The sequence below is a fragment of the Macaca nemestrina genome, chromosome 10 (genome assembly GCF_043159975.1).
Source record: "Macaca nemestrina isolate mMacNem1 chromosome 10, mMacNem.hap1, whole genome shotgun sequence".
Classification (NCBI taxonomy): Eukaryota; Metazoa; Chordata; class Mammalia; order Primates; family Cercopithecidae; genus Macaca; species Macaca nemestrina.
The window spans coordinates 44,079,736-44,104,586 of NC_092134.1; the positions used below are offsets into that span (position 1 = coordinate 44,079,736).

General features: G+C 37.5%; 1 long non-coding RNA gene across 1 annotated transcript in view; it reads left to right on the forward strand.

Annotated features, from left to right (window-relative positions):
• Positions 1–283: 283 nt before the first annotated feature.
• The window catches only part of LOC139356687 (uncharacterized), a 52,355-nt gene continuing 27,787 nt past the window's right edge, over positions 284–24,851 (forward strand). Inside the window, exons 1-2 of the long non-coding RNA XR_011609000.1 lie at positions 284–424; positions 12,511–12,621. This is a non-coding gene — a long non-coding RNA (uncharacterized lncRNA). The remainder of the gene's footprint in view (positions 425–12,510; positions 12,622–24,851) is intronic.

Consider the following 24,851-nt stretch of genomic DNA (forward strand, 5'->3'; position numbering starts at 1 on the left):
CCACCCCACTCAGCCTTAGAGGCCTTTCTAAAGAATGATGAGAAAGCCATGTGAAAACCTGGCAGGGAAGATAAAGTATTTAGAATTTATTTAAGATTCACCTATAGACAGTGAATTAAGTTACTCATAAATTTTTAATATCAACAATATTATAGAAAACATACTCAATTATATGCACTCTTTATTCTTATCTGCAATAGGAAAAATGCCTTTTAATAAATTATCCTTATTATGCTCTTTCAAATGAATAACACAAAGTTATTTTGGTTTGCCTGCAGATGCTTCGCTCTGAGGTTCTGAGCCTGTTCCTAAGGAGAACTATTCTATTGAAGCTTCACTTCGTTTCTTGCAGGATGGAGCTTCCAGGATAGAGCTTCTTTTCTTCCTCATGGCCTTGACCACCTAGAATGCCGCTAGAATGGAGGTGAAACTGCGGTACATATATGGAGGGTTTGGAGGGTGGCTTAAGGATAAAATAGGAAAGAGAGAGGCAGATTGTAAGAAATGAGACTAGCACTCAATCATTTGAAGCTTACTGAAAGATGGTATGATATTAAAAGTTAACATTCAAAGTTGTCCTGTCTTCTTACTGTGGAAATGTTTATAATCAGCCATCAGAGAATAAGAATGTTGTCTGATAATGGACTATACGTTCATGGTCACCCAGGTATTGCAGTGTATAGTTGAGAGTTTAAATAGGCACGTGATTAAAACATATATGAAATATCTTTAAATTTTCTTTTTTAGAATAAGTTCTCAGAATTGGGACTTCTAGGTCAATGGCTATGATTATGTTTGTGGTTCTTGATATATCACCACATTATTCCTAAACAGGCTCTGTGTATCAATTTACTTAGCCCTCCGAGAGCATCATCTGAGGCCTATCTCACCAGACTGGTTGATATTTAAAACACAGTTTAAATTCTTACATCCCAGGATTGAACTGGAGACTGATTGTCTAAGTGATCATCTGCTAAGTCTGGATAAAAGCACACACTGAACACCTTCACTGTTGATCCACAGTCTAAAACCCCAAATAGAGCATGCTACTCCCCTGCTTAGGGCAGTCCTCCTGCACATGTAACTTTTTGGCAACCTTATGAATTCTATGTCTACCACATAGGCAGATTCCAGATTCCAAATGGCTGATGTGAGAAAAGATAGCTTCCAATTAAAAGTGGCACTCCCAGGCCACATCCAACCATAGACGTACGGTCTCAAGCCTAGAAGAAATTATTGCAAATTCTGTAAGCTACTCTAATTTTGGTTATTTTTTTAGGGGTTAATATTGTGATTAAAATGTTTATCTCATTAGTTTTTGGTTTACAAATTTCCAATATCTATGGACAATCTGCTATGACCCATGAGGCTTTAGAAAATCCCTCACTTCTCTTTTTCCTGTCTTAATATAGTTATATTATTATTTTTAATTCCTCTGTGACTTTTATAACTTCACATAATGTATGAAATATTTATACCTTATTCTGTCCATGCATAATTTTCAAATTTCAAAAATGAAGGTATACTAGCATCTCTATTATTTTCATTTCACTTCACCCCTTGACTCGTAGCTTCAATCATAAGCAATGTTTATATTATCAAGAAATATTCAAAATATTTCTCTGTTATTTTGTGACCATAATTAAGCCTTTAATTCTCTGCATGTAGGAGGTGTTGAAACTTCAAATGCTACAGAGACCAGAGAGGCATGAGTTAATGGGATTGACATCTTTTTGGTTTGGCCAGTGCAAGCTCAATGTTGCCTGCATGAATATTGGATCCAGTAATGCAAAATCTCCTAATTCCGCTCTATCTTCAATTTCCATTTCTATATGAAATTCTTTTACTTGTTTCTTCTAGTGTTTGTTTCCATATTTCTAAATAATGTGTTTATATTGATTTTTTTTTCAGTTTTAGATATTACCTGTTAATTTCTTACTCTGAAGGCAAAGATTTAATTTCGTAAGACATGCCTCTTCCTCCTTCCCCTAGAAATACTTTTCTTTCCTCATTTTCCAAATGTAACCTTTTTACTTTTTATTAAATCAACATTCAGTACATATATTTTTGTAACTACATAGATTTTATTCACAGATGAACTATGTCATGTTCTCCAAGTTTTCTTTTCCATAACATTTTAATTTTTTGAAGTCTTGTCTAGCTTTTTTTCTTTTGTTTAATTGTCTGAGTGCCTATCACAATTCAAGTCCAAACATTTGCCAAAATTATACATCTTCTCTCAGTGCATTCAAATATATCAAATAATCTCTTAAATTTATTTAAAATCCTTCAAGTTATCTCCCCTGGATGGAGAGATTTGGTTCTTTCTAGTCTGGCTATGCTGTTATTCCTTTAGTTATCTCCCTTCATTATCATCATGCAAATTCCCTTCAACTCTCTCCTGTATTGGAGAGCCCGCTTCCTGGTTCCCATCTATCTCCTGGTTCCTCTTTCGTGCCTTTCTTTACCAACCAATTCCACAGAAAGGGAGCATGAGAGGTGCATTTTTTTGAGAGCTTTCATGTGTAAAACATTTTTGGTCTATTCTCACTCCTGATGGATAATTTATCTGGGCATAGAGTTCAACATTAAATGTCATTTCTCTTAGAATTTTTAAAACATTACTCCACCATCAGGATTGCAATTGGAAAATCAAGTACAATGTTATTTTAATTTTTGACTTTATGTACGTGAACTTTTTTTTTTACCCCCTAATTTGGGAAGATCTTGGACCTTTCACTCTTGGTATTTTGATTTTGAAAGTTCATGATTTTGGGCTGCGGTGTGGATTTTCCATTATTCATTGTATTGAGAATCTGGTGGGTATTTTTGAGCTCAGTTCTTAGAAACTTTCTTGGATTGTTTCTTTGACAAAACTTTGCCCTTTGTGTTTCTCTATTCTGTTTATCTGGAATTTCTGTTGATTAAATGTTGAATGTTCTGGCCTATTTTTCTTGCATTCTATCTCTTTGTCTTTTGTTTTACTTTCTAGATTGCTATCTCCACTTCACCCCTTCTATGCAATCCTTCTATTGCATGTTAAATTTCTGATATCATACATTTAATTTCCAGAGCTCTTTCTTGTATTCTTAATGTTCCCTTAAAAATAGTATCTTGCTTTTTGTTCCAATAGCTGTGATATCTTCTATTTCCTCTCTGAGGATATTAGTTTATTTGGAGAACAGTTTTTCTGTTTCTTCCCTGTCTCATCTCTCCCAGTTACGTTTACTGTGTGTTTATGTTGGTTGCTCTCCCTGGTGTTAGAGGCTTTTCTTAAATGTCCTGTGCTCTCTAATGTCCACTCATAGACTTAAGTTTGATGAATTAAAAGACTGACTGGGAGCTCTGATGGGCTTTGTGCTAGCACAATTGAACTAAATGTTTCACTGGAGTATCTATTATCATCAATATCTGCAGATTTTTTGTTATAGAATGGTCCTTCTAAGACTTCCTGCCCAGGAGTCTAACCTGCGTGCTGGTGCAGAAAGGGGGCTCCCACTATTCAATATGTCAACCGTGGTTTAAGTGTTTAATTTTCATTATGTTCCTCTGACTTCAGCGATTTGTAGTTTGAGATCCCTCTGCTTTAGTCTCTCCACACAGTGTTTTGTTGGGTTGAGAAGGGGGAGTTCTCTGACTGAGTAGGTTAGGAGATGCAGAGCTGGACTAGGGGTGACGGTGACTGCTTTTAGCTTCTGCTCCAGAAGTTGCTTTCAAATTTGTCTGTTTACCTTTACCTTTACCTCCTCTTTCAGAGGTCAAAGTTTTCTTTGATTTTGAAACTTTCCAGGGTACTTTGATGTAAACAAGCTTTGTTCCTTATCATACTCCAATGTTGATGTGTTTAAATTTTCAGCTTTTTAATAAGTTAGTCATCTCTATTTGTTGGCTTCATCGATTCCATAATTTTCACACTGGCATTTCCTTCCCTGTCCCCATATTCCTTGTAGATTTGTGTCTTTTTTTCCATATCTCTGGTGTCATTTTAGTGGAGTGTGGGAAGGAAATGAAGATCAAAACAGATGCTCAAATTACCACATTTAACAGAAGTCACTCTTTTATTTCTAATTCAACATTTATTTAATAGGATATTAAAGTTTGGGAGAATTTTAAAATGACAAAGTCACATAAAATCCCTTTGCTTTAGTACAACTATTTTGCAAATTATTTTTCAAGTATTGGCATATTTTGTCCCAGTTTTACTCAAATTACACATAATCATATTTACTTTTTGATTTAATATTTCATCATAAATACTGTCTATTCTCTTAGAGAATATTTGCAGTTGTGGCCTTATAATGTTGTATTGTGTTGATGTCACATTATTTGCTCAATTAGTCTCTAATATTACGTTCTAATTTTCCCTGGTTATTAATAATATCAAAATGAACACCTCTTTACTCTTTTACCTTTCTTAACTTGTTTCTTAAAAATACATTCCTTCCATGCGATCACTGGATACAAGAGGAAGGACATTGTTATGGGTCCTGTTACACATTTCTGTACTAATTTTCTAAAAATTTTATGCCACATTTCAATGCCCCTTCGATGAATGAGGATATAATAGTAATTTTACAAAAATGATTTTTATTAACAACTTGGCTTTTCAGGGCCCTGTTGCAAAACACAGATGTTGTTTAACAGAAGTATTTTTCTAAACCGTCTTTGGTGTTTAGGTGTCTCTGAGAATCTAATTAAGGCTATTAAAGTGAATGTCCTTAGCTACATGGAGTGACACACACACTCACACACACACTCACCCACACACCTCTACACATACTTTCAGGCACTCGCTGAGCTCTCTGAAGCTCATTCTGTGGACTCTGGTGTAAGACCCCAATCTCTAGAGAAGGCAGCTTCTAGAGATGTGAACTTCGCAATTCCTATACTGTTGAGAAATTCAAACAGATAAAATGGAATCACTCAATCTCTAAGGACCCCATATCCTGGGATTCACATTGGTTTTTCCCTTGCCACCATGATTATGGCGCTAAATGTGGGGACATGGAGACTGACAAGAGGCTAATTCTTCTAATCTTCGCCTAATTCCTTCTACTTAGCTTTGCCTCTTTGCCCCGAATTTATTATATAGAAACGTGATTACTACAGAGGTTGCACACACAAACTTTAGTCAAAAAATGAGCAAAACAGGAAGTTTCAATGGAGATTGGCTGTGAGAAACTGAGAGAAAAATAATAGAAAGAAGAACATGTGGAACTAAGAGTGGCCTATGCTGAAGCATTGTATAATCCTACATGATAAAATATATATTGAGGAACTGAAATTAGAACTTTTGGTAACCATGGGAACAGCACTGTTTTGGCTCAATTGTTAGAGAAACAGTCCTGGGATTTCTGTGAAATGAAAATGGTTGTTTAGATAATGACACATCTGTAGTGTGAGGACTGATAGTGAAGTTCCAGTGTAATTGGAAGTAGTAGGCCAAAATGTGAGGAGTTTCTCAAACCCAAAATTCCCAAATATTTCTCTTGAAATAAATACAATTCAGATTTATAGGAAATTCCAGCACTTGAAGTTTTGCAGTGACTTCTCTGAAATTTTATAGCCATAATTTTCCTATATGTCCATAATTTTCTATTTCCCTCTTCTTTGCATATTCTATATTTAGCAGCTTTTCAGTAGCTTGCTCCTGGAAAAATGTCATGTGAGGTTTTTATTATTCTAGTCTCCAAATCCCAGAGTTAATTTTAGAAAGAGAATTTAGGAGTTAGATGCAAGTAATCTTACAGAGGAAATTTATCTACATATAAGGAAGTACTTAATTTTTGGTATCTTTGCTATGGAGAAACTTTATATTAATAAAATAATTACCATTTATTTTAAACATAACATGTACCAGGAGCTATGCTGTTTGCTCACAAATACAACTCTGCCAATTTGTTTTTATCACTCTTGAAGTTTATAGAAGATTAAATTGAGGCTTCCAGAGGATAAGTAATTTCTCTAAGGTAAAATCAGTAAGTGACCACATTGTGACTGGACCTCATCCCTTAATTTCCATGTCTTTTTATATTCAAAGCTTATGTTCTTTCCACCACTCCGTGTGGTCTAAGATCTGAATCTGCTACAGTTTGCTAAGGCTAGGGACATCTGTGTGCTGTTTATGATTCTCTGCAAAATCAAGAATTCTTATTGTTGGTCCTGGTGACTTTGGAAAGCCCTTCCCCTAAGTCATTACAACCTCCTGACTCTTCATAGCTCAGTTCAAATGCCACATTCTTGCACTGAGCTTTTTCTCTATCTGCTCAGTTGAACCATTTCTCCTTCCTTGACCTTTCCATGACATTCTGTTTTACATTTCTTATGTGCCTTCATAACCTTCCTCTTTTACTGTCCATGGTTTAGCTACTTGAGGGCGTCTTACACACAATAAATGTTCATATGTTGCCACTTCATTCATTGTATGTAGGTAGTTTTTGTTGAGTGACCTGATTGTGTTGTTCTCTATATGTCTTCAAGTGACTGGACTGAATGGAAGATAAACATCTGCAGAAATATGGGTAATAATGAGAAAGTATAATGTTTTAGTCCTTTTTCTCCAATGAGGAAATTTCTGTAGAATGGGTAGTCTCTGTAGAATGGGTAGAAAATGAAATGAATGCTTTAGAAAAAGACGGAGATGAATTTCTCTTAATGCACAAAAAGACTTTGGGCCTAGACCTCCATGCACCTGGATTCAGCAGACATTGCGTGGCCTGCAAATCCCCAAATATTTACTATCTGGTCTTTTAAGGGTGTTTGCCAATCCCTAATTTAGCATATTAGTTATCTATTGCTATGTAACAACCCCAAAATCTAGTAGCTTAAAATAACAAACACTTATTGCCTCACAATTTCTGTGGGTCAGAGATACAGATAAAGGCTTCTGTGGCTAAGTGAGTCTAGCTTAGGATCACTCATGAGGTTTTAGTCAAGCTGTTGACCAGGTTTTCAGTCGTTTCAAGGTTTGACTGGGGCTTAGGAATCCACTTCCAAGTTCACACAGGTGGTTGTTCGCAGACCTCAGTTCCTCACTGGTTGTTGGAGAGAGAGAGAGAGGCGGGGGGGGGGCGGGGAGGCGGGGACGGGGAGGGGCGGGGATGGAGGGTGGGGGGAGAGAGAGAGAGAGAGAGAGAGAAGCAGTAGTCTCTCATACCTGAATTTAGAAGTTACATACCATTACTTTTACCATATTCAATTTGTTATAAGTGACCACTAAGTACAGCCCACATTCAAGGAGGATTGTATAAAGGAAAGGACATTAGGAGGAAGAGGTTATTGGGAATTATCTTGAAGTCTAACTATCAGACTATCACAATTAGTAACTTACCACCACCCACCCCTGCCTCACTACATTTTACTCTTGTATATTCTCATGCTATATGTGAGCTTGTGTCACTGTAGCTCTGGAATCTAGGACTGTGGTAACAAAGGTAAGCCAGATAGTGAAGGGTTGAAGTCGTTTTAATGAACAGTCTAACTCTGAGATAACGAGTCTTGTTGGTGACTGTGGGCTGAATTCACACTAAGACTCCAAAGGTTAGAGATGTAGTACTTGGGAACCCATACGGACAAAAATGGTAAGGATTCAGAAAGAATAGGGACAGGTGGTTAAGGCAAGTCTAGTTTGTAGCAAGGTAGGCAATTAAGAGAGCACATCAATAACAATGAGCACTTTTCATTTGTGAATTCTTTCAGTATTCAACAAATATTTACTGATCTCCTGCTAGGCCCTAGGTGCTATTGAAGGCTTTGGGGATTTAGCAACAAATTTGGAAGCAAAGATGGCTTCAGGCAGGAAATATCTTACAGCAGGTGCTTCCTTTGTATGTTGACAGAGCCAACAGGTGACTTCCCAGAATTTGACCCTTTTCAGTATTTGTGTGCAGAAGACACTTACATAAAAAGGTAATAGGTAGAGTTGAGTATATCCAGGGAAATGGAAACAGGTCCTAGAAACTTTTTAATGCACATACAGTCCTTCTTAGTTCAAGTGAATGCTTTAAAAATGCTTGCTGCCCCGAAGTTTGTAAGTCCAGACACGGGCATGGAATGGCAGGGTCTATAAAAGCTATACATTGTTGAAAGGATCAATATGCTGCCTTGTTTCTCTTACCTGCTTTATTTAGCCATTTTACCACAGTCAGATCTTTCACTAGGCTCAAACTGTATTTATTTAACAATCAGATCTAAAATTCTGCTCTAGAATCCTCAACTCAAAACTCAAACCATTCTTCTTCATATTGAGATGGATGCAGAGAAGAGAGATTGGGGGAGGAGGGTGAGTTTTCTTGATCAATCCCGAAGAAGTCAGGCTGATTTGGCGATAAGATCCTGTGTCTGTACTGGTTGGGTTGAAGAATAATCATGATGGCCCTGCTTCCAGGACATTGCACAAGCTTTTGAAGTGCTCATGAAGTCATCTCTATATTGAAAGTCAGTTTTAGGAGTCCGTTAGACCCAAATATTCCATCGCCTGTATTTACATGAATGGTTTATTGGTGTGGAATTTTTTAATGGCTCTCTGGGACAGATTGACACTCTGAACTCTGTAGAGCTCAGAGAAATGTTTATTTCAGCCATCCACCTTTCAAAAGGGAGAGACTTGGAGGAAAAGACAGCTTTGAAAATTTATTGTTTTGAATGTGAATCTGTGAGGAAAATGGAAATGTAATTTCTAAATGAAATAACAGCAAAGCAAAATATTGATGTATACTAGGCAGCCACAGCCATCTCTGACTGTGAATACTTTTTCTTGGAGATTATAATATCTGATGCCAGATACACACATGTTTTACACTTATTCAGCAGTTAAAGGTAAGAGGTTGTGAAACTCTAAATGAGCCAGGAACAAAAAAGAGGCAAAGGGCTGAGTCTGAGTGAGTAAGGGAAGATAAATCAGATGAGATTGCATGTTGATGACACTCCCTAGGGTTGCTCAACAGCAATATCTGACAAACAGCAAGAGAAAAAGGAAACATTTTGGCAGAGTCAGCCACCCCCAGCAACCCTCTTCAAAACCCTGCTAAGAAATCCCCACCACTGGATGAGTTATTTCCTCTTTCTGCAGTATGAGTACAATGGGAAAAAAAAATAGGCCCTAGAGCTGAAATATTGAAGTTAGGAAACAGTGGCATGAGTAATAACACTGAAATGAATTAGACAGGCCTGGAGGCACAGATCTTCCATCTAGAGGGCTCGAGTTTTGAAGTCCTTTTTGGTACAGTGGGTATTTGGACCATCTTTAAGACTGTTATGGTGTCTTGTTTATGACCATCCTTTTTACTCTTCACTTTGCTTATTAGCTCCTCCCACCTAGAATCAAAAGGAACTGTACCTCCCTCAACCCATGTGTAGCCCCACCAGAATCACTTTGGAAGTGCTTATGTTTCTTCAAAGCCCAGCTGAAGTCCATTTTCCTCCAAGAAGCTGTCTAAGCTCTTCTAGTTCGGAATTAGCCTCTGTCTCTTTTCTTCTCTTAATGAATCTCTTTAGTCTTTTATTAAATTGGTCACAGTGACTGCAAGTTATTTATAAATTTTCTGTCTTCTCTATTGAGTTAAAAAAATCTCCTGAGAGCAAAGGCCTTGTCATTAACATTTTTATGTTTCCTATACCATTTACTTGGTGATAAGAGGGATGTGATAAGCCAATGTAACAAGTCATTATTGATTTAAAGTATAAACTCTTAATAATTATAATAAGGATTAGTAAGTTCCTAGTCAAAAGTACCTTAACTCTGTTTTTTTGCAGATAGAACAGATCCGTCTCTATTTTGTTTTATAGAATGCTGATAAAATAAACTAAGCTACTAAAAAAATTCCAGGGAAGCAAGTTTTTATTTTTATTTTAGAACTGTTTGATTAAAAGGTAAAAGAATTTATACACCTATCTTTGAGTTCCTTGGAGACACAAGGCCATGTAGTTGTCCTGTTGGCATCAGGTTAGAGTTATGGTAGGTTCTAGAACATTTTAATTTTTACCTTCTTACTAGAGAAATCTGCTATTTAAACAGAGTTCCATGTCTTAAAAAATAAGCAGAGTAACTTTCACCAAACGCTACAGTTTTCTGCCTTCATCCTCCTTCCCAAGCCTCTCAAATGTGTCATTTAGGCCTTTTGGCTCTACTAGGCCTTTTGCTAAATTGTGCCTGCCTTTCCTAACTCTTTGCAATTAACTGGCTTTGATCTTCATCACCCTCCAGAAGCAGTTCTCTAAAAGGTCAATAGTGGCATTCTTTTTGTCAAAATCTCTACAGCATCTATAGTTGATAGCCCGATCTTTGTGACTCCCTGCTGTCTTGGCTTTCACATTACTCTGTTTTTTTTCCTAGGGGGTAGGATAACTAATTTGTGAAACACACATGTCCGTATGTCTGTTTGCACTGTCATTACATTTGAGACTCATCACAATTCTCTGAGGCAGGGGTCATTCTTGTATACTATCACTTGAGTATAGATTTTTTGGTTTTGTCTCATTGATCAATCATTTTGTAGAGGTAGGCTGATTGCAAATTCACTGAGAGTGGAATCCATGCACTCCACCTCTTCTTCATCACCCACAGTGCCTGACACAGCAAATATTTTCAGACTTAATAAATATTTTTTGACTGATTATAGTTGAAAGTGCTCAGGCCTTGAAAATGAAGAACAACATGAACACTGACCAGATTTTGGCTGAATTTCTCTGTTTTTCAAAGTGCTGGCAGAAAACTCCTTTCATAAACCATCTTAAAGGAAAAATGACTCCTTCATAAGATCATATTTGACACTAATTTAGAAAACCATTAGCAACTGTCACATGTAGGTCAGAGCAGGCTTCCTTCCAACGACAGGAGAACCTCTCAGTTGGAAGTGACCGAACCCTGAGGTCTCCATCTGAATTAAATCAGGGTGATTATATTTATTATCTGCTCTCAGCATCTTTGCCAAGTTTCTGAGTCAGATGCACTGAATTTGTACTTTCTGTCTGACACACAGATATCTTATCCCTCATTTCCATGTGAGATTAGGACTGGCCCCGGGTGAAATGAGAGCATGGGGGCGGTGCTGGTGAAGTTAGTCTGTGTGTCACCCTCTCCATTTCCTCTTACACTCCCTTTATCCCCTTTCAGTTCCTCCTTTCCCACCAGGTGCCAGAGGGGTTATGCTTCCCCATAGTCTTTCTTGGCATTGGGGAAGTGATGGGAACTAACATTTTTTTTTAAGTGTCCACTATGAAGCACATTATTGGGCATTCTTGAGTCATTGCTTCAGTTTTTAGTCCCTTTGCCTCCATGAGACAGCTTTTTATTATTTGGGTATCACAGAGATTGAAACTGAGGCTTTGAAAGGGTAGAAAACATGTCCAAATCACACAGTTTATAAATACAAAGGTGGGATTTGAAGCTCTGCCTGTCTGATTCCAAAACATCTGGGCTCCTGGTATTGTACAAGGTCAGCTCCTCAGAGGAAAGGGAAAATTGTTTCCCATTGAGAGCTTTGTAGCTTGTGGTAGAAGGAGCCATTCTTTTCCAATAAAGCTTCAGCAAATTTGCTATGATGAGAGGACTGGAACATTTAGGGCGGCAGAGGCTATGTTTTATCTGTGTATAAGACTCATTTGGGGCAGGATCCTCTCATGCTAATATGTGTCTCATAGCATTGCAGTTGATCTCTTCAACTAAGCATCTTTAGCTACCAGAGGTGCATTACTTAGCATTCAGCACTTAGAGACTTTTTTTTTCCTTTGACAGATGTTCTTTCATTACTCCTGGGAAAATAAATTTAGTGGGCTAAGCCCTTCATTTTAGTCAAAGGAAAAGCCTCTTTTAAAGTAAGGGGCAAATTCTCTTATCAGCATTAAGTTAATTTACCATGGTTATGTGTGCATAGGGTTCAGAAGAATCCCTCTGCACTGGTTAATGTCATAGAGCTCACCTATAACTTGCTTGATGATGCAGCCTTGCAGGTTTTTAGATGCTTCTCTGGGGCAAGAACCATGGCTGAAGCAGTGAATGGTTCCTCATTATCCAAGAAAAATTTATGTAGGTGTGTGTGTGCGTGTGTGTGTGTGTACACACACATACATAAATTTTATGTACATAAAATACATATATACATACATAAAGTTCCTGAAAATGAATCCACTTATAATATTTTAAGAAAAATGAAAATAACTGGGATTGGGCCTATATCTTCAAAGGGAAACTAAATCTCATAATTTGTTTATTATTATATTTAAATTAAGTTAAATTATATTTAGCACTTTAAGGAAAGAAACACAGATGAATCAAATACTAATCACTCATTTTTGGCTTAATTATTGAATAAAAACATTTGATAGCAATATGGAAATCCTCATTTAATATGTGTATGACTTTTGTAATGTGGCCACAACGCAGGTGTTTTTGGAAGTAAGTAAAGTAAGGACTTTCTTAGTTTTCTTAAGGGACATTTTTTGCTAATTTTCTCAATCACTTTTTTGATTTCTTGAATTGCATTCTATTTTTGTTTTTTTCTTTTGAGACAGGGCCTCACTCTGTCACCTAGGTTGGAGTGCATGGTGACATCACAGCTCATTGCAACCTCCTGGGCTCAGGCAATCCTCCCACCTCAGCCTCCCCAGTGGCCAGGACTATAGGTAAGCACCACTATGTCTAGCTAATTTTTGTATTTTTAGTAGAGACTGGGTTGCACCATGTTGGCCGGGCTGGTCTCGAACTGCTGATCTCAAGTGATTTGCCTGCCTTGGCCTCTCAAAGTGCTGGAATTACAAGCATGAGCCACTGCGACTGGCCCTTAAGGGCTTTTTAAAATCCTATATATATATATATGTTTATATATATATATATATATATATATATATATATATATATATATTGCCATGCCTATCACATCAGCATCCTTGCTGATTTCCTATTTATTAATTTTTCAGTAGGTCTACCTCTGTTAGCTCATTTGGCTTATGCGTGTATATTTTGTGTGTGTGTGTGTGTGTGTGTGTGTGATCCAACACATTTTTCAACATTACTGTTAGCCTTATGAAATCCTATAACTTTTGTGATGTTTGCCATTTTGCTTGGCAAACTTTTGGTTTGCCTTTGCATTGTTTAATCTAATATGTATGACATTCATACCATTGGTTAGAATTGCTAGTGTTGTGATGGGTGGAGATACAAACCAGTGTTCAGTGGAGAGGGGTAAATGGTGACTAGTATTATGACAGATCAGTCAGCCCTTTGTGAATATTTTTGTAATACAGTCATTTTGGCTTCCCCAGGCCACCATGTAATTGTTGGATGGTTATACTGCATGTTCAAATAATGATTTCCTGAAATCAGATGTTTGAATTGCATGGAACTGACCTTGCTTGGATCTGTTCTCAACCTATAATTGTAGCAGATGTGAGGAGCCCACAGGCTCTGGGCTGCATGCACATAGATCAACTGAATCCTCTTCCAGCCATTTTGGTGTGCATGAATAGAGCTGAAAGCATTCCAGTACTGCTGGGATGTTAAATCTTGAATCCAGAGATCTGCTTGAAGGCTTATAGTTATCTATATTGTGATGCCTTTCAACAGATCTAAGAGGCTGTGTAGTTTTGATTCAAACTAGGCTAAAGGGATGGTAAATCTGAATGTAACTTGGGTTTCAGGCCAGTTCTGTTATTGGTATATTAGGCTTTTTGAGAGGAAAGGGGTTCATTTAGCTTCTGTCAACTTCAATATTGCCATTTTTGTTTCTTTTAATGTCATTTATAATTATATTCTATGTGAATATAACTAAATAAATAAGAACAACTTTTCCTTTCTGTAAGTATTTTAGATACAACAGGTCAGTGGAAAGGACAAACATGCTTGGTAAATCCCTTCTCTTCCCTCTTGACATATGTATGGCCACGTGTGTGAATAGCATTATTTGCAAAGCAGAAAAGCATTTTAAAGTAATAATAAATTTTTTTCATAGATAGATAGAAGAATGACACTTGCTTCTTCTTGACTGCTTCCTTCACACACTGTTAAGCATGTTAAACAGAGCTTTTTTTTTTTTTTTTTCCTTGCTCCCATCACAGTTGAATGTGGGGTTTTGGGTTGAGTCTGTATTTTACTTCTCACTGCATCATGAGCTCCTTGAGGGCAAAACCCTTGTCTTATTTTGTTTCATGTTTCCACGATCTGACACAGGACTTCATAAATGTTACATTTTTCTTTAATCAAGGTAGAAATGAAGAACCTGGCTTAGAAGGAAGGAAGTGGAAAACGATTATGGTGGAAGTGAAGTGGATTGTACTAACTTTGTGAGGACAGGAAATAAAGCAAGGTTAATTGGTGGAAGCCAGGACACAGGGCAGGTTCCCTGTGGTATCGTATGAAAAGGGCAGAGGGCAAAGTACAATGGCTATTTCGCTGGAAAACAAATAAGCAAGCTGAAATATGCTTGCCTGAGCACATGTATAGTTGGAGTCTCTGAGCAGTTAGATGCCTTATGCTAGTGACAAGGTCATAAACCCACCTGTATAGTCTCTGAAGGTTTTTAAATTTGTGCTCGTTCAAAAGTGCTTCCCAATAGGAAATGGCACTTTCTAAACAAGTGTCAATGAAGTTTAACCAGTGATTAATACAAAGTGATGGAATCTCCTTACAATGGAGATTTCCAATTATCATATTGGAAATTTCCAATGACCAGCAGAAAAAGGGCAAAAAGGTTTTCTGGAAGCCGTATATCTGAATGTACTCATAGGCTTGTGAAAAAAGAAGAGCTTAATTAGACAGATGAGCAATTTCCTGAAAAGGCACATGCAGGCATTGGATTAAATCTCATTTCCTCTAAAAGAAGTATGATAACTATGATGATTAGCAACTCACTGTTTTTGGGCTTAGCCATCCTCCAGTTTATTTTCATTCAGTGGGAGTAAAGGAAGGTGATGCTACTGCTTTTGGGTTAGGTTCTCTTAGTCATGAATGTTGGATTTCTCTGAAGCAGAATGTGTGTTAAATTGAGCTCCAGATCATCTGAGCGTGGGATGCTATCTTACTGCTTGCCCTTGGTTAAGCTGCAATAATTTTGGCCAGAAGAATGTTCTAAGTCATCTCTCTGCTTTCAGTGGCTCAGGAAACAGAAACTAATTTTTGGATGGATTTTTATTTAAATCAATCCAAACCTGATTAGGAAAGGAGTTATGAAGCTGCTGCATGAAAGCATGAAATTCCTGCCGAGCCAAACACATTCTTTTAAAATATTCTGTTGATTCCTTCCCATTTGGTTTGTCCATGTCACCTTGATCTCTCCATCAGGGCATATAACTAAGACTTTGCTCTATTGGAACTTGATCATTTATTTTATCAATATCAAAAAGCTAACATTGACTTGAAAGATCAGAGAGTTGAAGTCCTCCCTGAAGGATATGATCCTTAGCTTCCATTTCTCAGTGTTTCTGCTTCTTTGAAATAGGGAAGTTTATAGGTCTTACTTAGTTTCCTGGTGCCCACTGGTCTTTTGTTTTCCTGTGTTTTACAAAACTGAGTCACTGAAACCCTTCCTGTTTCACCATTGTACAGACATGGTATCATTATTAAGAAAATAAAACTTTGTATTCTTTGAGGGCTGTCAGAAAATCTAGTTATTAAATACCATTATAGGTGACTGATCCAAGATACTTTGTATGTATTTAAACAGTTGGCCAGTGATGAAGAATAGCTATCCTTTTTAGAGTTGTTCTTTCTGTTGTCAGGTTTGGGTCTGTTGGACCAACTTAAATTTAGAAAGGATAAATTGAGTACCAGGTTTTATTTAAATATATAAGAAGTTTATATAAAGAAGAATTGTAAACATGCCCCTTTTCAATCAGAAATTAATTAAGGTTTTTCTTAATTTTCCTAGAGGGCTAGGAGTGAAACCTTGGCAAAGGTGAGATTTTGATAACTCCTACACAACACAGTGTAGGCTAGGAGACAGGAAATAAGCAAATTCCCCAGGTTAGCCACAAAGAGTCAGTCCGATGGGCATTTTACTTGAGTTCATAAAAGGATCCCTTCTACCCAGTAAGCAAGTAAGCTTGACACCAGAATTTGAATATATGGAAGTGATTTCTTAAAAATCTTCTTCTGGTGGTTTTGAGAAGTTTAAGCCCACCAAAATTATCTTAGATATCATGTAATACATTTATAAAATTCACCATGATAGATTTCATAAAGAGGTGAAGTTACTATAAGAATTCTAAATGATTGCAACTAATTTATAATTAGAGGATGAAAGAAGAAAGCATGTGAACTCAAATTTTAGTAGAACTAATGTTGACATTCTTCTCCTTTTATTTCTTCTCTCTATATAATATTATGTGATTGATTTGTTCACCCCCCCTCCAACATAAACACACACAAAATTATTTTAAGGTAAATGTTGAGGGGAGGTCCAAGCCAGAGTGCACAGGTCCTGTCTGGCTATCGGATGTTTTGTCTGCCTCTACAGAGTGTTTAGAAATTTTTAAATTTATCCTCAACACCAAAGCCAAAATCTAAGCTTCTGGCTTCTCTTGCAAAATGAAGAGATTCTGTGTAACTGGGCCTGCAGTTTCTGTGTGACCTCAAGAGGCTGGAGTTGAGTAGTGGCACTCACATCCCATTTCTAATGGCCGTGAACTACAGGCATGCTTAGGAAGTACCGCAGGTTCTGTGCTAGACCACCACAATAAATTGAGTCACATGAATTTTTTGTTGTCAACAGTGGGCTTAAAATATTCAGTAAACCATACAGTAAACAGATGCGCTGTCATCAGGCTTTGTTATTTTTTATTTATAGAGCACATACAAAGTAGATTTAGCATCATTTTTAAGGGCTCTAGGATTTTCAGAATGGTAATGAGCATTGGCTTCACATTGAAGTTGAACTGCACTTAAAAGTTATGTTTACACTATAGTCTGTTAAATGTACAATAGCATTATATCTAAAAAGCAATGTATATACCTCAATTTAAAACATTTTATTGCTGAAAGTGCTAACAATCATCCCAGCCTTCAGCTCATTGTAATCTTTTTGCTGGTGTAGTGTATTGCCTCAGTGTTGATAGCTGCTGGCTGATAAGGGTGGTGGTTGCTAAATATTGGGGCGGCTGTGGCAATTTCTTAAAAAAAGACAATAAAGTTTGCCACATGGACTGACTCTTCCTTCATGAAAAATTTCTCTGTAGAATGCTCTGATGTTTGATAGCATTTTACCCACAATATAACTTGTTTTAAAATTGGAGTCAATCCTCTCAAACTCTGCTGCTGTTTGTCAACTACATTTATGGAATATTCCAAATTCTTTGTTGTCATTTTCAACAATGTCTACCACTTCTTGACCAAAAGAAGATTCCATTTCAAGACACCACTGTCTTTGCTCATCCATTGTAAGCAACTTGTCATCCTTTAAAGTTTTATCATGAGATTGCGACAGTTCACTCACATCTTCAAGCTCCACTTCTAATTCTAGCTCTCTTGCTATTCTACCACATCTATAGTTACTTCCTCCAACCCAAAGACAGTTTGAAGCCTGATAGTCAAGCTATAAGTTAAGTCCTTAGACCCACATTGAGAACTTGTCTTCCCGTTTGGCACTCTTTCGTCCAATTGATCCTCACCTTTCACCTATTTTAAATGCACCTACCCTTTCCTAATTGGCTTTCTACACTGGCATGCCCACCTTTGAGTGGTGTCTTTGCTTTAACCTTATTTTGTGTGTTCACAAACCAATCAGTATGCACTTGCTATTCTGAGTCCATAAAAGGCATCGGACCCAGCCACATGGGGGACTTTCCTGCCTTTGGGTAGGAAGACCACCTCCACATCCCCTCTCTGCTCAGAGTTGTTTCATCACTCAACAAAATTATTCTCCATCCTCCTCACCTTTCAATTTCAAGCATCCTCCTTCTTCTTGGGTGTGATATATGAACTCGGAAACCACTGAACATGGGTACAAGCTATAACACAGGCAAGCTGGGGCGTGGCCGAATGGGGCCCAGGCAGGACATTTCTGGCCAGAAGTCCCTGGCTTGCAAAGTGACCAAGAAGAAAAATCCTGCATCATTAGTAGTGTGAGAATGGACTAATACAACCCCTGAGGTATCATTATCTATGGCAACTATAGCCTTATGAAATGTATTTCTTAAATCATAAGACTTGAAAGATGAAACTACTCCTTGACCCTTGAGCTACAAAATGGATGTTGTGTTAGCAGGCATGAAAACAACATTAATCTTCTTATATGTCTCCATCAGAGCTCTTGGGTGCTAGGTGCATTGTCAATGAGCAGTCGTATTTTTAAAGAAATCATTTTTTTGTGAGCAGGAGGTGTCAACAGTGGCCTTAAAATATTCAGTAAACCATGCTGTAAACAGACGTGCTTTCATTCAGGCTTTGTTGTTCCATTTACAGAGCACAGGCAGAGTTGATTTAGCATAATTCTGAAGGGCCCCAGGATTTTCAGAATAGTAATGAGGATTGGCTTCAACTTGAAGTCACCAGCTGCAATATCCCCTAACAAGAGAGTCAGCCTGACCATTAAAGCTTTGCAGTCAGGCATCGACTTCTCTCTAGCTATGAAAGTCATAGATGGCATATCCTTCCAGCAGAAGATTATTTTATCTACATTAAAAATCTATTATTTAGTATTGCTACCTTCATCAATTATTTTAGCTAGTTCTGGATAACTTGCTGCAGCTTCTACATCAATGCTTGCCACTTCACCTTGCACTTTTATGGTATGGACATGGCTTTTTCTCCTTAAACCTCATGAATCAATCTCTGCTAGCTTCAAACTTTTCTTCTGCAACTTTCTCACCTCTCTCAACCTTCATAGAACCTGAAGAGTGTTGGAGACTTGCTCCAGGTTAGATTTAGCTTAAGGGAATGTTGTCGCTGGTTTGACCTATCGAGGCCAGTAAAACTTTCTCCATATCAGCAATAAGGCTGGTTCTCTCTCTGTCTTTTTTTTTTTTTTTTTTTTTAAATCTTTGGCTATTCACTAGAGTAGCACTTTTACTTTTCTTCCAAACCTTTTTCTTTACTTTCACAGCTTGGCTAACCATTTGTGTAAGAGGCCTAGCTTTGGGCCTATCTCAGCTTTTGACATGGCTTCCTAACTAAGCTTAATCATCTTTAGTTTTTGATCTAAAGTAGAGATGTGCAAATTTGCCTCTCACCTGAACTCTTGGAAGCTATTGTTGGGTCGCTAATTGGCCTAATTTCCATGTTGTTGTGTGTCAGGAAATAGGGAGGCCTGAGAAGAGGGCGAGTAATGTGGGAATAGCCAGTTAGTGGAGCAGTCAGAACACACAAAACATTTATTTTATTTTGTTTCATTTTTATTTATTTTTTCATTTTCATTTTCTTTTATTTCAATAGCTTTTGGAGTGCAAGTGTTTTTTGGTTACATGGATGGATTACATAGTGGTGAAGTCTGAGATTTTGTGCATCCATCACCTGGGTAGTGTATGTTGTATTAAATATGTAGTTTTTTATCCCTCATTGGCCTTCCACCCTCCCCATTTCTTGAGTCTTCATAGTCCATTATGTCACTTTGTATGCCTTTGTATATGTGTAGCTTAGCTCCCACTTGAGAATATATGGTATTTGGTTTTGCATTCCTGAGTTACTTCACTTAGAATAATGGCCTCCAGCTCCATACAAGTTGCTGCAAAAGACATTATGTCATTATTTTTTATGTCTGAGTAGTATTCCATGGTGTATATATGCCACATTTTCTTTATCCACTTACTGGTTAATGGGCACTTAGGTTGGCTTTGTATCTTTGCAATTGTTAATTGTGCTATGTATTAGTTTGTTTTCATGCTGCTGATAAACGTATATCTGAGACTGGGCAATTTACAAAAGAAAGAGGTTTAATTGGACTTAGTTCCACAGGACTGGGGAGGCCTCACAAGCAAGGCAAGGAGGAGCAAGTCATGTTTTACATGGATGGCAGCAGGCAAAGAGAGAGCTTGTGCAGGGCAACTCCCGTGTTTTAAAATTGTCAGATCTCTTGAGACCCATTCACTATCACAAGAACAGCACAGGGAAGACCTGCCCCCACAATTCAGTCATCTTCTACCAGGTCCCTCCCACAACACATGGGAATGATGGGAGCTGCAAGATGAGATTTGGGTGGTGACACAGAGCCAAACCATATCCTGCTGCAATAAACATATGCATGCAGGTGTCTTTTTGATACAATGAGTTATTTTCCTTTGGATAGATATCCAGTAGGGGGGTTGCTGGATCAATTGGTAGATCTACTTTTAGTTGTTTAAGAAATTTCCATACTGTTTTCCATAAAGTTTTTGCTAATTTACATTCCCACTAGCAGTATATAAGCCCTCCCTTTTTACCACACTCATGCCAACATCTATTGTTTTTTGACCTCTGAATAATGGCCATTCTTGCGGGAGTAAGGTGGAATCTTACTGTGGTTTTAATTTGCATTTCCCCAATGATTAGTGATGTCACACAAAATTTATTGAATAAGTTTGCCATCTTACGTGGGCATGGTTTGTGGTACCCAAAACAATTACTATAGTGACATCAAAGATCAGTGATTACAGATGACAATAGAAGATGTAGTAATAATGAAAAAGTTTGAAATATTGCAAGAATTATCAAAATGTGACACAGAGACACAAAGTAAGCACACTCTGTTGGAAAAATGGCACCAATAGACTTGCTTGCCACAAACTTTCAATTTGTAAAAAACACATTATCTGCTAAGTGTGATAAAACACCTATATACTCTTTCAAACAGTTCTCTAATTTCTCCTTGATGTGGGGCGTGAGTTGCCATCTATGATCAAGGTTGAACTGTTGTTTCTCATAGTAAAGTTAGTGTAAAAGTGCAACATTATAAAAACCTGTATTTTTTCTTTCTTTTTCTTTTTTTAATTTATACTTTAATTTCTAGGGTACATGTGCACAACATGCAGGTTTGTTACATAGGTATACATGCGCCATGTTGGTTTGCTGCACCCATTAACTCTTCATTTACATTAGATATTTCTCCTAATGCTATCCCTCCCCCTGCTCCCCACCCCACGAGAGGCCCCCATGTGTGATGTTCCCCACCCTGTGTCCAAGTGTTCTCATTGTTCGATTCCCACCTGTGAGTGAGAATTTGTGGTGTTTGGTTTTCTGTCCTTGTGATAGTTTGCTCAGAATGATGGTTTCCAGCTTCATCCATGTCCCTGTAAAGGACATGAACCCATCCTTTTTTATGGCTGCATAATATTCCATGGTATATATGTGCCACATTTTCTTAATCCAGTCTATCATCGATGGATGTTTGGGTTGGTTCCAAGATTTTGCTATTGTGAAAAGTGCCACAATAAACATACATGTGCATGTGTCTTTATAGTAGCATGATTTATAGTCCTTTGGGTATATACCCAGTAATGGAATTGCTGGGACAAATGGTATTTCTAGTTCTAGATCTTTGAGGAATCACCACACTGTCTTCCACAATGGTTGAACTAGTTTATACTCCCACCAATAGTGTAAAAGTGTTTCTATTTCTGCATATCCTCTGCAGCATCTGTTGTTTCCTGACTTTTTAATAATCACCATTCTAACTGGTGTGAGATGGTATCTCATTGTGGTTTTGATTTGCATTTCTCTGATGACTAGTGATGATAAGCATTTTTTCATGTGTCTGCTAGCTGCATAAATGTCTTCTTTTAAAAAGTGTCTCTTCATATCATTTGCCCACTTTTTGATGGGGTTCTTTTTTTTTTCTTGTAGATTTGTTTAAGTTCTTTGTAGATTCTGGATATTAGCCCTTTGTCAGATGGGTAGATTGCAAAAGTTTTCTCCCATTCTGTGGGTTGCCTGTTCACTCTGATGGTAGTTTCTTTTGCTGGTCAGAAGCTCTTTAGTTTAATTAGGTCCATTTGTCTATTTTGGCTTTTGTTGCCATTGCTTTTGGTGTTTTAGACATGAAGTCCTTGCCCATACCTATGTCCTGAGTGGTATTGCCTAGGTTTTCTTCTAGGATTTTTATGGTTATATACACTAAAGTCTTTAACATATCTTGAATTATTTTTTGTATAAAGTGTAAGGAAGGGATCCAGTTTCAACTTTCTACATATGGCTAGCCAGTTTTCCCAGCACCATTTATTAAACAGGGAATCCTTTCCCCATTTCTTGTTTTTGTCAGGTTTGTCAAAGATCAAATGGTTGTAGATGTGTAGTGCTATTTCTGAGGACTCTATTCTGCTCCATTGGTCTATCTTTCTGTTTTGGTACCAGTACTGTGCTGTTTTGGTCACTGTAGCCTTGTAGTATAGTTTGAAGTCTGGTAGCAGGATGCCTCCAGCTTTGTTCTTTTTGTTTAGTATTGTCTTGGCAATGCAGGCTCTTTTTTGGTTCCATATGAACTTTAAAGTAGTTTTTTCCAATTCCGTGAAGAAAGTCATTGGTAGCTTGATGGGGTTGGCATTGAATCCATAAATTACCTTGGGCGGAATGGCCATTTTCATGATATTGATTCTTCATATCTATGAGCATGGAATTTTCTTCCATTTGTTTGTGTCTTCTTTTATTTCATTGAGCAGCGGTTTGTAGTTCTCTTTGAAGAGGTCCTTCACATCTCTTGTAAGTTGTATTCCTAGGCATTTTTTTCTCTTTGTAGTAATTGTGAATCAGAGTTCACTCATGATTTGGCTCTCTGTTTGTCTGTTATTGGTGTATAAGAATGCTTGTGATTTTTGCACATTGATTTTTTTATCCTGAAACTTTGCTGAAGTTGCTTATCAGCTTAAGAAGATTTTGGGCTGAGATGATGGGGTATTCTAAATGTACAATCATGTCATCTGCAAACAGGGTTGACTCAAGATAATTCTGTCTTCTCCAGCAGTGTTACCTAGAGTATGCCCTCCTCTCCCTCAATGCTCTTAATCAATTTCTCCTTTTAGCAGATCAGTATTAGTAGATTGGTTGATATCTTCTAGCCCTTCTTTCTAGACACATGACAAAAGCATAAACACACGTATGTAACTAATGTTTTTGCAGTAATTGGAATACATCATACATTTTGTTCTACAGTTTAATTTTTGTTCACAGTATATTTTGGGTCATGTTTTCATGTCCTACACATGTATGCATATAATTTTGAGAAATACTCTTGTCACAGTGTGTATTAGTCCATTTTCATGCTACTGATAGAGAGATACCGAGACTGGGCAATTTACAAAAGATAGAGGTTTAATTGGACTTACAATTCCACATGTCTGGGGAGTCCTCACAATCATGGTGGAAGGCAAGGAGGAGCAAGTCACATCTTACATGGATGGCAGCAGGCAAAGAGAGAGCTTGCGCAGAGAAACTCTTGTTTTTAAAAGAATCAGATCTTGTGAGAACCATTCACTATCATAAGAACAGCATGGGAAAGACTCGCCCCCATGATTCAATCATCTCACAGTGGGTCCCTCCCAGAACACATGGGAATTATGGGAGCTACAAGATGAGATTTGGGTGGGGACACAGAGCTAAGCCATATCACAGTATATTCCATTTTATAGCTTAATTGTAATTTTTTCAACTGTTTCCCTATCTAAGGACATTTAGACTGTTTCCAACTTTTCATTAATATAAAAAATGATATAAGAAACTGTTGTTCATAGATTTTCATATTTATTACCATAGGATAAATTCCCAGAAGTGGAATTTCTTGGATAAAGAGCATATACATTTTAATTATTTATAGGCATTGTCAAGTTAGCCTCCATACATTTTATATGAATTTACATTTCCAAATACATTGTAAGAAAATTTTTATTTACAAACACCCTTAGCAAAAGTAAATATAATTATCTGATAGAAATAAATTTCTCTTAATGTTTTGAATTGTATTTCTTTAATTATTAGTGAGAGATTTTAATATTTTGATCATATAGGGTCCTGCTGTGAATTGCCTAAGTCTTCTGTCTTTTTTGTTTTGTTTGGGTTGTTTTCCTTTTACTTCTTTAGTTCTTTATATATTTTGAATATTAATCTTAATATTTTCTACATTTGGCAAATATGTTCTCCAATTTGTTATTGTGTCACTTGTCAATACACTTTGCCATTCCCTCCCCTTCTGGATTTTTTTCTTTGACCACATCAAGCTGAAGAGATGAACTTGTTTTCTCAAACTTTTGCATCAAATTAATAGTAAAATCAATAAAAGTAGTATCAAATGAGTCAGGCCAACTAAAATAAGAAATAAATTAGAAAATATTGACCTTCCGCCAGGCATGGTGGCTCATGCCTGTAATCCCAACACTTTGGGAGGACAAGGTGGGCAGATCACTTGATGTCAGGAGTTCGAGACCAGCCTGGCCAACGTGGTGAAACCCCGTCTCTACTAAAAATACAAAAATTAGCTAGGCGTGGTGGCGGGCACCTGTAATCCCAGCTACTTGGGAGACTGAGGCAGGAGAATCACTTGAACCCGGGAGGCAGAGGTTGCAGTGAGCCAAGATCATGCCACTGCACTATAGCCTGGGTGACAGAGCAAGACTCCATTGCAAAAAAAAGAAAAAGAAAGAAAAAGAAAAAGAAAAGAAAATATTGACTTTCTTATTGATTCCACTGTTTTTTAGGTTAACTAAATTTTTTTTTTTTTTTTTTTTTTTTTGAGACGGAGTCTCACTCTGCTGCCCAGGCTAGAGTGCAGTGGCCGGATCTCAGCTCACTGCAAGCTCCGCCTCCCGGGTTTACGCCATTCTCCTGCCTCAGCCTCCCGAGTAGCTGGGACTACAGGCGCCCGCCACGTCGCCCGGCTAGTTTTTTGTATTTTTTTAGTAGAGACGGGGTTTCACCGTGTTAGCCAGGATGGTCTCGATCTCCCAACCTCGTGATCCGCCCGTCT